At 42.4% G+C, this 12,903-nt stretch overlaps 1 protein-coding gene and 1 pseudogene across 1 annotated transcript in view; one reads left to right on the forward strand and one right to left on the reverse strand.

The window, feature by feature from the left end:
- LRMP (lymphoid restricted membrane protein) overlaps positions 1-12,343 on the reverse strand; it is a 152,652-nt gene extending 140,309 nt beyond the window's left edge. The window contains exons 1-2 of the mRNA XM_030804496.1: positions 12,315-12,343; positions 8,927-8,989 (exon numbers count right to left, since the gene is read on the reverse strand). The gene's annotated coding sequence lies outside the window, so the exon portion shown is untranslated. The remainder of the gene's footprint in view (positions 1-8,926; positions 8,990-12,314) is intronic.
- On the forward strand, positions 5,030-5,487 carry LOC100584046 (annotated as a pseudogene).
- Positions 12,344-12,903: the final 560 nt, after the last annotated feature.

The raw sequence follows: 12,903 nt of genomic DNA on the forward strand, positions 1-12,903 counted from the left end.
CATCCTCACCATATAGGGTAACTTCTGGACGTTGCCACAGCATTTGCAAATTGTCATGGCACAGGCAGGAGTGTTTCTTAGTATCCTGATGCATTATAATTAGCGTATAATGAGTAGTGAAGGTTGCTGTCATCACCTTCTGGGTTCTGGCTGGTTTGGGCTGGTTTCTTTACTGTCTCCTCTCTTAGCAGCAGAGTCTTGTTACCTGTTGTTTACTATCTCCTAAACAACAGGTTTACTACCTGTTGTTTACTAGCAGGGTTTTGTGACCTGTTTTTATCTGTCTCCTGTCTTATCAGTAGGGTCATGTGACCCATTGTCTTGGGAACCACTCCTTGCAGACATTATTAAGCTATTTCTTTAGCTGTAAACATCTTATAATCATGGGTTCTCACTGGCAAGGAATGCGCCTCGCTGGTTTTAGGATGGAGTTGATTTTAAAATGGTGTCACCTTGGCTCTCCTATGCTCTTGCTTCCCTAACATAATGCCCCCTCTACTTATGAGATAATTCTTCATCTTAAAGAGAGATGAAGGACAAACGTTGATGTTGTTGTTGTTGCTAGTTTTTTTGTTTTTTGTTTTTGGTTTTGTTTGTTTGTTTGTTTTGAGACAGACTCCCACTCTGTCGTCCAGGCTGGAGTGCTGTGGTGTGATCTTGGCTCACTGCAACCTCTGCCTCTCTGCCTGGTTCAAGCAATTCTCCTTCCTCAGCTTCCCGAGTAGCTGGAATTACAGGCACCTGCCACCATGCCTGGCTAATTTTTGCATTTTTAGTAGAGAAAGGGTTTCACCATGTTGGCCAGGCTGGTCTCAAACTCCTGACTTCAAGTGATCCACCTGCCTTGGCCTCCCGAAGTACTGGGATTACAGATGTAAGCTGTTGTTGCTTTTAGAGACAAGGTCTCTCTCTGTCAACCAGGCTGGAGTGCAGTGACGCAATCACAGCTCATTGCAGCCTTGACTTCCTGGGCCGAAGCTGTCCTCCCACCTCAGCCTCCTGAGTAGCTGGGACCAAAGTCACACTCCACTATGCCTAGCTAATTTTTGTATTTTTTTGTGGAGATAGGGTCTCGCTATGTTGCCTGGGCTGGTCTTGAACTTGTGGGCTCAAGAGATCCTCCTGCCTCGGCCTCCCAAAGTGTTAAGATTACAGATGTGAGCTACCACACTCAGCTGAAGGTCATTCTTCTGTAACTTCTTCCTGCTGGCAGTGAACGTTGACCTTAGAGACAGTTCTCTCATAAGAGCCTGCAGTCAGCCTCTAGGGAGGCAGGGGAGCTTCTTGTTTGTGTTAAGGCCTGATGATTTGATGGGCGTAGGCCTTGCCTAGTATTGGAGGTATAAAAATCTCTGGATGCCTGATCTAAGGGACCTAAAGACAGGATATCTTTATTTCTTGGGTCAGAAGATGGGATGTGTTAGAAGCCTTGTGTTAGCATCATCTTTATCTGGAATTGTTGTAATCTAGAAGACACAGACTTTTACCAAGAGATTAAACAAGCAAGAACCAGATTAGTAATAACAAGATGGCTATCAAAGGTGCTAGGAAGGGCAAAAAACCAAGTGAGACTTGGGAGAATGCTTTTAATGGTTGACCAGATATATTTGGAATGGTGCCTTGGTTATATTTATGCAAAATTTCTTCTGTACGTCTTTGAATGAGCTTGAATCCCTTGTTGGCTTTCTGATTAATAAATTGAATAAATTTTTTGACACATATTCGTTCTATATGTATGTGAGAGTCATGTTACTAGTTTTTGCAATTTATACTTTAAAACCAGTTTGGAGGTCTCACTGAAATACCCAGGTAGACTCACTTGGCAGAGCCAATTAAACTGACTGAAAATTTACCTTGTGGGTTGCTGAAATCCAGGTATGTGGCAACACAAGTTTGAGTTGGCTGACTGTTTCTGTACTTCTTTTTTTTTTTTAACATTCCATGTTTTTGTTTTTGTTTACTTTGTTGGACAAGTCTATTAATCTGTCTTTTCTAATCTGTGATTTGGGCCATTTCTTTTTTCATTACCCAGATTCAGGAACTAGTGAGTAAAAGAAAATAATATGCAGGTAAATGTTTAACAATTGGTTCTTTCGTGAGAGGAGAAAGGAAAAAACCCAGTCAGGCAGGCAGTTAGGGTGGGTCCTCGGTTGAATTCTTTCAAACAAAAGAACAGCCTGCAGGCACAGATAAGGGAGCTTACACAGGGGGGCTTGCCTAAGACGTGCCCACAGCCACACAGATAGGTGAGTGACTTGCCCAGGTATGCCTGCAATGGAAAATTCTATCCCCTAACACGTGCACAGTAAGGGGAACAAAGGAATATAGAGTAACTCAAGCTAAGGGCCTGCATGTGCATTAGGAGGATGGGATGGAGCCCTCAGAAGTTTGCACCTTACGCAAATGAGATGCCCAGCCCTCATGGGTTTCTTATAAAAGCCTTTGCATTCAACTGTAAAAAAAAGGTGACCCTTTTCCCAAGACCCCTCTCTATCACAGAAAGCTGTTCTTTCTTTCACCTATTAAATTTCTGCTCTGAAATTCACCCTTGGGGTGTCCATATCCTTGATTTCCTTGGCTGTGAAACCAAGAACTTCAGGTGTCATCCCAGACAATACAGTTGCTTCACTTTGAGGTGGTGGGGAGGGGCCGATTTTCAACATTTATTAAATTCTGTGGTATCAGTACTGGTAACATGGACTCTTTTAACCTACCAATGTGACATCACTGAATGCAGAGTTAGGAAGAGCTGAGCACAATCGTCTCTCATGAGCCAGTGGGGCCCGGCCACAGCACACCTCTGCTAATGAACCACTAGGCCAGTCTTGGCTTCATAATCAAGAGAGCACCTCGTATATTCATGTGTTCTTAGAAAATAGTGGTGTGAGCCATGTCTTTTTCTACAGCATGGTCAAGGAAGTTGTGTATAATGCACTACCAGACTGGTCATCAGGCACCCGCTATGTATACGAGAACCTGAGGCTCTCTGGGTTCTGAACACGACTGATAATTAATTCCTCACTGTTGGCAGCAATAATTAAGAGTCTGGTTTTATTGCCTGTCCCCTTGGTGATCTCTCTTAGGATGATGAGGAACTATTTTCCATTGGGTGAAATATGACAAACAGAAAATATGGTTTGTTAGTCTTTTTTTGTTTCTGTTTGTCTATTGGGAATGCAAGCCAATTAAAACAATATTTAATGCTCACTGAAAAGGAGAACAACTCTTTGGGATCTGACCAGAGTGTTATTGTGTTACCAAGCTGACTTTTGACCTGTGGATGAGATTATAGAACTGAACTGCGGCTCTCTGATGTCCATGTGTCTGCAATTGAAACAGCCTTTACCTCTTTTGGTTGGAAGATGAAATATTAGTAAATTAGGGTATAAAGTATTAATAGATTATGATTTGTTTTAAAAAGAGCTCTGATTTTATTGGTTTAAGGAGAATAGTAAATGCTTATATAAATTTAATATTCCTAGAAGTCCTTGAAAATAAAGAAATGAAACTTGTAATATGCTACTCAGGAAGTGCCAAGAAAAAAAAATAACAAAGTATTCTCCTAGAAGGTTCTGCTCAGGAGCATTTTGCTATAAGAAGCTGAGTTCAAAGATCACCAGAATCCTTAGACAAATTAGTTTGATAATGGTTTAAAAAACAGTGTTGTCTTTCCCCAATTTTATCAGTATGGAGTATAATACAAACGTATAATTTTTAAAAATAAGATTGAGTTTGTTTTCTAATGAAGAGACTAGTTAATCTGAGCTTCCTAAACTTACACTATTTATAGATCAGATAACATTATACCCCACATAACATTTAAGAATACTGAAAAGATAAAATAATACAATCAAGGACATTGAGTTATAATTTCTTTATTTTTTTGAGGCAGGTCTCACTCTGTCACCCAAGATGGAGTGCATTGGTGCAATCTCAGTTCACTGCAGCCTCAACCTCCTTAGGCTGAGGTGATCCTCTCACCTCAGCCTCCCGTGTAGTTGGGACCACAGGCACATACCACCATGCCCAGCTAACTTTTGTATTTTTAGTAGGGACAAGGTTTTGCTACATTTCTCAGGCTGGTCTTGAACTCCTGAACATAAATGATCCACCCCCTCAGCCTCCTAAAGTGCTGGGATTACAGGTGTGAGCCACTGCGCCCGGCTGAATTATAATTCTGATACATGTTTTTATATCAGCCTTAATTATATTTTGTAATGTGTTAGATTAAGCATAATACCTAGAATCTTAGTTAAATTAAGTCTTTGGACTATAGTAAATTGAATTAATTAATAGATAATCTTTGGATGGCTGGGTAATTTTGAAGTAAAATAAAATATTGAAGCATAAATCACCAAATACAATTTTGGGAGCTAATATATACTTTTGCTCTTTATTTTTATGAAATAGCATGGCTATTACTTTGCATTATGTAATTGTGCATGAGCTTAATGTTACCACTTTAAAGAGGATGGGGAGCAGTGGTCGTATTAGGCGCGCTTACCAGCTTTGCTGTTGTGCCAAAATGCTTATTTGTGACAAATAGTTCTAAATTAATTGCCACCCCAACCCTGCCCTCACACCTAGTACTTTCTGTAAAAAAGATGGAGTAACAGGACCAGATTAACTCTCTTGCCTTAAATAACTAAAACACCAAAAAATATGTATTTGAAACAATGGTTTTCAGACATTGAATAACAGAACAGAGCAGTAATCCCTGAGAGCAGGAAAACAAATGAAGTGAGCCTAATGATTGACCCAGCTTCCTGCCTAGAGTTTCCAGACTACGGCATAGAGAATACACCTGTGTCAATGAGTTGAGGAGACATTGTTGGGAGTATGGCGAGGCCAACGCAGCCAGGGTTTGCAGAACACGGTGCTGAAGAGGAGTGGGGGAAGGAGAGCTCTGCGGATCTGCAGCGAGTGGATCCCTCCATCCCTAATGCAGGTACTGGTCAGCATACATCTGTGAGGAAACTTCTCAAGATTAGGGTCCCCACTGGGGCCGACTGAGCTGAGTGGGTCTGCCATGGACCACAAGCCCCTGCTGCAGAAGTGGCCGCTGGCTTACACAACCGGGAGGCCGTCCAGGGCAACTATGCACGCAGCCTGCACAGCTATGGCACCACCCCTGCCAGCCCCCGCCAAGGCCCTATCCCTACCTCGCCACAGGGGTACCCACTCACCACCCCAGGGTCTACAACTTCCACAGCCAGACCACCACCTGGTACCTTGCCAACTCCATCATGGTCGTGGGAAGCTGTCCCGTCTGCAGGGTTGGGGGTGCTGGAGGACGGCTTCACCTTCCTGGGCATCTTCCCGGTCATCAGCTTATGCCCCTTTGGGTTCATCTACTGTTTTGCCTTGAGGAAGCAAAGGTGCCCCAACTGTGGGGAGACTTTCGCTGAAAGGGAACACCACGCCTGGCTTTCCTACACCCAGTTCTCTTTTTCTAATGTAAATTTTGTGTATAGTAGTTTTATATGATTAAGCTTCAGAACTGTTTTTTTGTGTGTTGTTGTTGTTGTTGTTTGAGTCAGAATTTCATTCTTGTCATCCAGGCTGGAGAGCAATGGCACGATCTTGGCTCACCGCAACCTCTACCTCCCAAGTTCAAGCGATTCTCCTGCCTCAGCCTCCAGAGTAGCTGGGACTACAGGCACCAACCACCACACCTGGCTAATTTTTGTATTTTTAGTAGAGACTGGGTTTCACCATGTTGGACAGAATGGTCTGAAACTCCGGAGCTCAGGTGATCCGTCCGCCTTGCCCCCCAAAAGTGCTGGGATTACAGGCGTGAGCCACCGTGCCCAGCCTCAGAAATTTTCTGTAAAGCGAGATGGGATATATGTGGCACCTGCAAGCTGCGGTTTCCTGGAACGTGGAGAGGCGCTGTGCTGCTCCCTCCCAAGGTTAATGACTACTCAATAAAGCACTGCTTGGCCAGGCACAGTGGCTCACACCTGTAATCCCAGCACTTTGGGAGGCTGAAGTGGGTGGATCACAAGGTCAGGAGTTCGAGACCAGCCTGGCCAATATGGTGAAACTCCGTCTCTACTAAAAATACAAAATTTAGTTGCATGTGGTGGCGGGCACCTGTGGTCCCAGCTACTCAGGAGGCTGAGGCAGGAGAATCACTTGAACCCGGGAGATGGAGGTTGCAGTGAGCTGAGATCACGCCGCTGCACTCCAGCCTGGGCGACAGAGCGAGACTCTGTCTCAAAAAACAAACAAGCAAGCACAAAAACACAGAGCCTAGAATAGTGGACATTCTCACCAATCAGAGTGGGAAAACTTTGTAATACATGGAATATTGGTTATGGAACTCAGAAGAGTATTTCCTCAGAAGTGGGACAAAATCACTGTTGACTAAAGACTGCTCTGGTCACATCTAACAAAGTTTAAAAGTAAGGAAAGATAGGCTGGGCCTGGTGACTCACACACCTGTAATCCCAGAACTTTGGGAGGCTGAGGTGGGCAGATCATTTGAGGTCAGAAGTTGGAGACCAGCTTGGCCAACATGGCAAAACCCCCGTCTCTACTAAAAATACAAAAATTAGCCAGGCGTGGTGGTGCATGCCTGTAATACCAGCTACTTAGGTGGCTGAGGCACGAGAATTGCTTGAACCTGGGAGGCAGAGGTTGCAGTGAGCTGAAACTGCACCATTTCACTCCAATACGGGTGACAGAGCAAGACTGTCTCAAAAAAAAAAAAAAAAAAAGGAAAGATAAAACTGGTTCCAACTAACAGTTGTGTCCCAGGACAAAGCACAAGAATATTGAAATGAAAGCAATACAAGAATACCTATTACTCAACAAGACAAAATTCACAATGTCTGGCATTCAACAAATGTGTGACATGCAAATAAGCAAGAAAATATGACCCAAAATGAGGAGAATTATCAATAACTGAAAGGGATCCAGAAATGAGATTGAGAATAGAATTCAAAAGCAAGTATATTAAAAGTTATAATGAATATATTGCATTATAAATTATGTTTTATATGTTCACAAAGGTAGAGGAAACATAAGTATGCTAATATAAAGAAGATATTTAAATGACTCTTTCATCCCTGCAATTTCTGAGAAAAAAATAAGACTCAAACGAAACTATACAAAATAAAAAACATAATATTTGAGATAAAATAGAGACTATGTTAACAGTAGAATAGATGCTGCAAAAGAAAAAAGGTTAGTAAACTTAAAGAAATATAAACTATTGAAAATGAGACAAAGAAAAAAGCAATGGAAAATAAACACAGTATTAGCTATGGGACAACTTCAAGAGGCCTAATATATATAAAATTATAGTCTCTGAATTATTCAAGAGAGAAGGGCATTCAACCTCAGAAAGCTGATTAAAAGAAAAACTAAAAAGCAAAATAAAGACAAAAATTAAGAAAAAATAAAAATATGCTATGTGTGGTGGCTCACACCTGTAATCCCAGCACTTTAGGAGGCCAAGGCAGGAGGATTGCTTGAGCCCAAGAGTTCAAGACCATCTTGGGCCACAGAGTGAGGCCGTGACTCTGCAAAAAATGAAAACTATTAGCCAGGTGTGGTGGCATGAACCTGTAGTCCTAGCTATTTGGGAGGCTTAGGCAGAAGGATTGCTTAAGGCCAGGAGTTCAAGGCTGCAGTGAGCTATGATTGTACCACTGCACAAGCCTGGGCAACAGGGAAAGACCTTGACTCTATTTGTAAAAAGAAAGAAAGAAAGAGAGAAAGAAATGAAAAAGAGAAGAAACTGAAAAAATAATTGCTAAAAACTCCAAATTTGACAAAAACTGTAAACTCATAGATTGAAGAAGCTCAACAAACCCCAAGTGAAAGAAACATGAAGAAAACTATGCCAAGGCACCTCATAATCAAACTGATTAAAATTAGTGACAAAGAGAAAATGTAAAAAATGCAAGAGAAAAAAGGCATATTACAAACAGAGGGACAAACATAAGGATTACAGCAGATTCTCAGTGTAAACAATGCAAGCCAGGAGATAGTAGAACAATGTCTCTAAAGTATTAAAAGAAAAACAGTGCAGGCCCATTAGCTCATGCCTATAGCACTTTGGGAGGCTGATGCAGGAAGATGGCTTGAGACCGGGAGTTCAAGACCAGCCTGGGCAACTTAGCAAGACGCCTGTCTCTACAAACACTTAAAAAAAAAATTTAACTGGGCGTGGTAGCATGTGTCTTGAAATCTATTTTATCTGATTAAGTATAGCTATTCCTACTCATTTTTAGTTTCCGTTTGCAGGGAATATATTTTTCCATCCCTTTATTTTTAGTCTGTATGTATATTTATAGATGAAATGTGTTTCTTACAGGCAACAGATCATTGGGTCTTGTTTTTAAATCCATTCAGCCATGATATGTCTTTTGATTGGAGAGTTTATTTCATTTGCATTCAATGTTATTTTCAATAAGCAAGGACTTATGCCTGCCATTTTGTTATTTGTTTTCTGATTGTTTTGTGGTCTTCCTTTTAGTGAATGCGATTTTCTCTGGTGGTATCTTTTAATTTCTTGCTTTTTAGTTTTCGTGTATTATGAACTCAAAGTGTCTGAGACAGGCCTCAATCAATTTAGAAAGTTTATTTTGCCAAGGTTAAGGATGTACCCTCAGGAGGCTGTGTCCTGGCAACATGTGCTCAAGGTGGTCAGGGTACAGCTCACTTTTACACATTTTAGGGAGACATGAGACATCAATCAATATGTGTAAGATATACATTGATTTGGTCCAGAAGGGCAGGACAACTCAAAACACGGCGGGATGGGGAGGGGTGGGGAGGGGATAGTTCCAGGTAGATAAGGTGTGGTTCCAGGTAGATAAGAGACACAAAGTTACATTCTTCTGACTCTTTGATCAGCCTTTCACTGAATACACAATTTACATGTTGGGGAACAAAAAGGAATAGTCACTTACACAGTCTGGCTCAATGAATCTGCCTTTGTCTCAGATGAGCAGAGAGATGACTTTCTGTCTGGCACCTGTGAAGACAAGGTATCAATTTACATCACAAGGGTGAAATTCAACAGAATTGTTTTAGGGTAAAGATTTTGAGGCCCAGAAGGAATTTCCTTATGAGCAAATTGTGATGGAGGTATATAGCTTTTAAAACATCTTTGTAGTTACATTATTTAGGAATAGAATGAGAGGCAGGTTTCCCTGATGTAGTTCCCAGCTTGACTTTTCCCTTTAGCTTAGTGATTTTGGGGTCCTAAGATTTATTTGCCTTTCACAGTGTCTGTTATATTGTCTTTGATTTGACATTACCATGGGGCTTGCAAATAGTACTTACAACCCATTATCTTAAACTGTTGACAACTTAATACTGATTGCATAAACAAACAAGCAAAGAGAAAGCAAATAAAAGCTCTACGCTTTAACTTCATTCCTCCACTTTTTAACTTTTTGTTGTTTCTGTTTATGTATTATTTTACTGTCTGTGTCTTGAAAAGTTGTAGTTCTTTTTTTTGATTGGCTCATCTTTTAGTCTTTCTGCTCAAGATATGAGTACTTTATACAGCACAATTACAGTTTTATAATATTCTGTTTGTCTGTGTACTTACTATTACCAGTAAGTTTTTTGCCTTCAGATGATTTCTTATTGCTCATTAACATCCTCGTCTTTCAAACTGAAGAACTCCCTTTAATATTTCTTATAGGACAGGTCTAATGTTGATGAAATCCCTCAGCTTTTCTTTGTCTAGGCAAGTCTTTATTTCTCCTTCATGTGTGTAGTATTTTTTGATCAATTCTGCTATTAAGAGATTGTAATTCATTCTTCAGTATATCAATTGCATTTTTCAGCTCCAGAATTTCTGATTGATTCTTAACTATTTCAATCTCTTTGTTAAATTTATCAGATAGTATTCTGAATTCCTTCTCTGTGCTATCTTGAATTTTGTTGAGCTTCCTCAAAGCAGCAATTTTGAATTCTTTGTCTGAAAGGTCACATATCTCTGTGTCTCCAGAGATATGTGCCTTATTTAATTCATTTGCTGGATTCATGTTTTCCTGGATGGTCTTGATGCTTGTGGATGCTTATTGATGTGTGGGCATTCATGAAATTAGGTATTTATTTTCTTTATCATAGTCTTTGCAGTCTGGGCGTGTTTGTACCTGCCCTTCTTGGGAAAGCTTTCCAGGTATTCAAAGAGAGTTAGGTGTTGTGATCTAGGTTTTTGTTTACTGCAGCCTTATCTGCATTAGAGGGCATCCCAAGCCCAATAACACTATGGCTCTTGAAGACTCAAGAGGTACTGCCTTGGTGGTTTTGCATAAGATCTGCAAGAATTCTCTGGATTACCAGAAGGAGCCCTTGTTCTTTTCCTTTACTTTCTTTGAAACAAATGGAGTCTCTCTCTCTGTGCTGAGCTGCCTGGAGCTGGGGGAGAGGTGACATAAGCACCCCTGTGGCCACCATCACTGGGACTGTGCTGGATCAGACCTGAAGCCAGCACAGCACTGGGTCTCACCCAAGTCCCACAGTAACCACTGCCTGGTGACAGCCTATGTTTGTTCAAGGCCCCGGGGTTCTACAATCAAGAGGTAGTGAAGCCAGCCAGGCTTGTGTCCTGTGTTATCTTGAATTTTGTTCAAGAGTGACTAGCTCTCCAGATTCCAGGCAGGACTAGAGATGCCATCTGGGAGCCAGGTCCTAGAGTTGGAAACCTTAGGAATTTACCTAGTGAACTATTCTACTGTGGCTGAACTGACACCCAAGCTGCAAGGCAAAGACCTTCTCACTCTTTTCTCCCCTTTCTACAAGCAGAGGAATCTCTCCCCATGACCACCACCGCCCCAGGCCCATGGCAAATACTGTCTGGCTACCATCGATGTTCACTCAAGGCCCAAGGGCTCTTCTGTCAGCTTTTGGTGATGTTGGCAGTTCTGAGTCTGTTCCTTCAGGGAAGTGGGCTCCCCTCTGGCCCAGCGCAGGTCCAGAAATACTGTCTAAAAGCCAAAACCTGGAATCAGAGACCCCCAAGAGTCTAGTTGGTACTCTACCCCACTGTGGGCAAGCTGGTACCTAAGCTATAAGACAAAGTCTCCTTTACTCTTCCCTCTCCTTTTCTCAAACAGAAGGAGTCCCTCCCTGTAGCCACCACAGATGGGAATGTGCTGGGTCATATCTGAAGCCATCACATCTCTGAGTCTCACTCAAGGCCCATGGTACCACTGCTGATTATTTAGGGACCAAGGATTCTTTTTTTTTTTTTCCCAAGACAGAGTCTTGCTCTGTCACCCAGTCTGGAGTGCAATGGCACGATCTAGGCTCACTGCAACCTCCACCTCCTGGATTCAAGCGATTCTCCTTCCTCAGCCTCCTGAGTAGCTGGGATTACAGGCGTCCGCCACCATGCCCAGCTAATTTTTTGTATTTTCAGTAGAGACAGGGTTTCACCATGTTGGCCAGGCTGGTCTCGAACTCCTGACCTCGTGATCCACCCGCCTCAGCCTCCCAAAGTGCTGGGATTACAGGCGTGAACCACTGCACCTGGCCTGGCCTAAGGGTTCTTTAGTCAGCAGGTGTTGAATTCTGCTAGGACTGGGCCCTTCCCTTTGAGGTAGTGAGTTCCTTTCTGGCACAGAGTGTGCTTAAAATGTCACCTGGGAGCTAGGGCCTGGAATGGGGCTGTCAAGACTCTGCCTGTCCTATTGTAGTGCCCAATCCAACTGTAGCTGAGTTGGTGTCCAACTTGCAAGACAAAGCCCTCTTTACTCTTCCCTCTCCTCTCCTCAAGCCTGAAGGAAGGCGTCTCTCCCAGAGCTGCAAGCTGTGCTGCCTGGGGTTAGGGGAGTGGTGGCACAAGCACTTGCTTGCCTGCCCTGGCTGGTTTCTCACTAGGTCACGTGCTCCTTAAGTCCGCTAGCTCTCAGCCCAGCACAGCACCAGGACTTGCCCAGGAATTGCAGTCCTTGTGGCCTAGATCACCTTTCACATTTATTTAGGACCCCAGAACACTTTAACCCATTGTGGTGATGCTTGCTAGAACTCAGGTTCGAACCACTGGGGTGGGTGATTCATCTTTGGCTAAGGCTAATCTAAATGCTCCCTCTGCTGGTGCTGGCTGAGTTTCGCCCAGTGTTGCTTTCTGCTGACAGGACAGCACTGAGTTCCAACGCAAAGTCCCACAATCACAATCACTTCCTCCCCTAAGCATATAGATTCTCTCTCCATGCCATATGGCCTCTGCCAAGGGATGAGGAAAGGGTGGTATTGGCAATTCAAGACTTTCTTTCTTTCTTACCCTCTTCAGTGCCTGTTTCAGTGATGTGAAGTTAAAACCAAGTACTGTGATTAGTCACCTGATTTTTGGTTGTTATGAAGGTGCTTCTTTGTGTGGATAGTTGTTCAATTTGGTGTTCCAGTGGGGAGGACAGTCGGTGGAGTCTTCTACTGAGCCGTCTTGCTCTGCCTCTTCCTCCTGAAGGATAATGTTTCAATGAAAAATTTAGAGATACAGTAATTCTGGGAGATGAAAAGATCTAGTTCAGTTGTGTTAAACTTTGGTATGCACAATAATATATCAGTATCTCAGGTGGTTACTAAAATGCAGATGTTTGTGTTTTACCCCCATACCTTACTCCCTAGTAATTATGAATCAGTAGATCTTGGATGGGACCTGGGGGAGAGCATCTTTAGCAGAAGTCAAGGGTATAACTATGGAAAGGAATGGTTTATGTAGAGTAGAAATAAAGATCATCCAGCTTCTAGGTGTTGGTCCTCACTTGAAGACCTAAGATAATGGCAAGGTTCTGGATAGAGAGGAAACTTGTGAACCAAATAAGGAAACCTTCATCTTTTTGAAACAGAGAGCCTAAGTAGGTAATAAATAATAGTGTGGAGAGGACATAAAAGAGAGTGACTTGAACCGAATTCAGTATGCTCTAAGCA

This window comes from Nomascus leucogenys, chromosome 23 (genome assembly GCF_006542625.1).
Source record: "Nomascus leucogenys isolate Asia chromosome 23, Asia_NLE_v1, whole genome shotgun sequence".
NCBI classification, from domain to species: Eukaryota; Metazoa; Chordata; class Mammalia; order Primates; family Hylobatidae; genus Nomascus; species Nomascus leucogenys.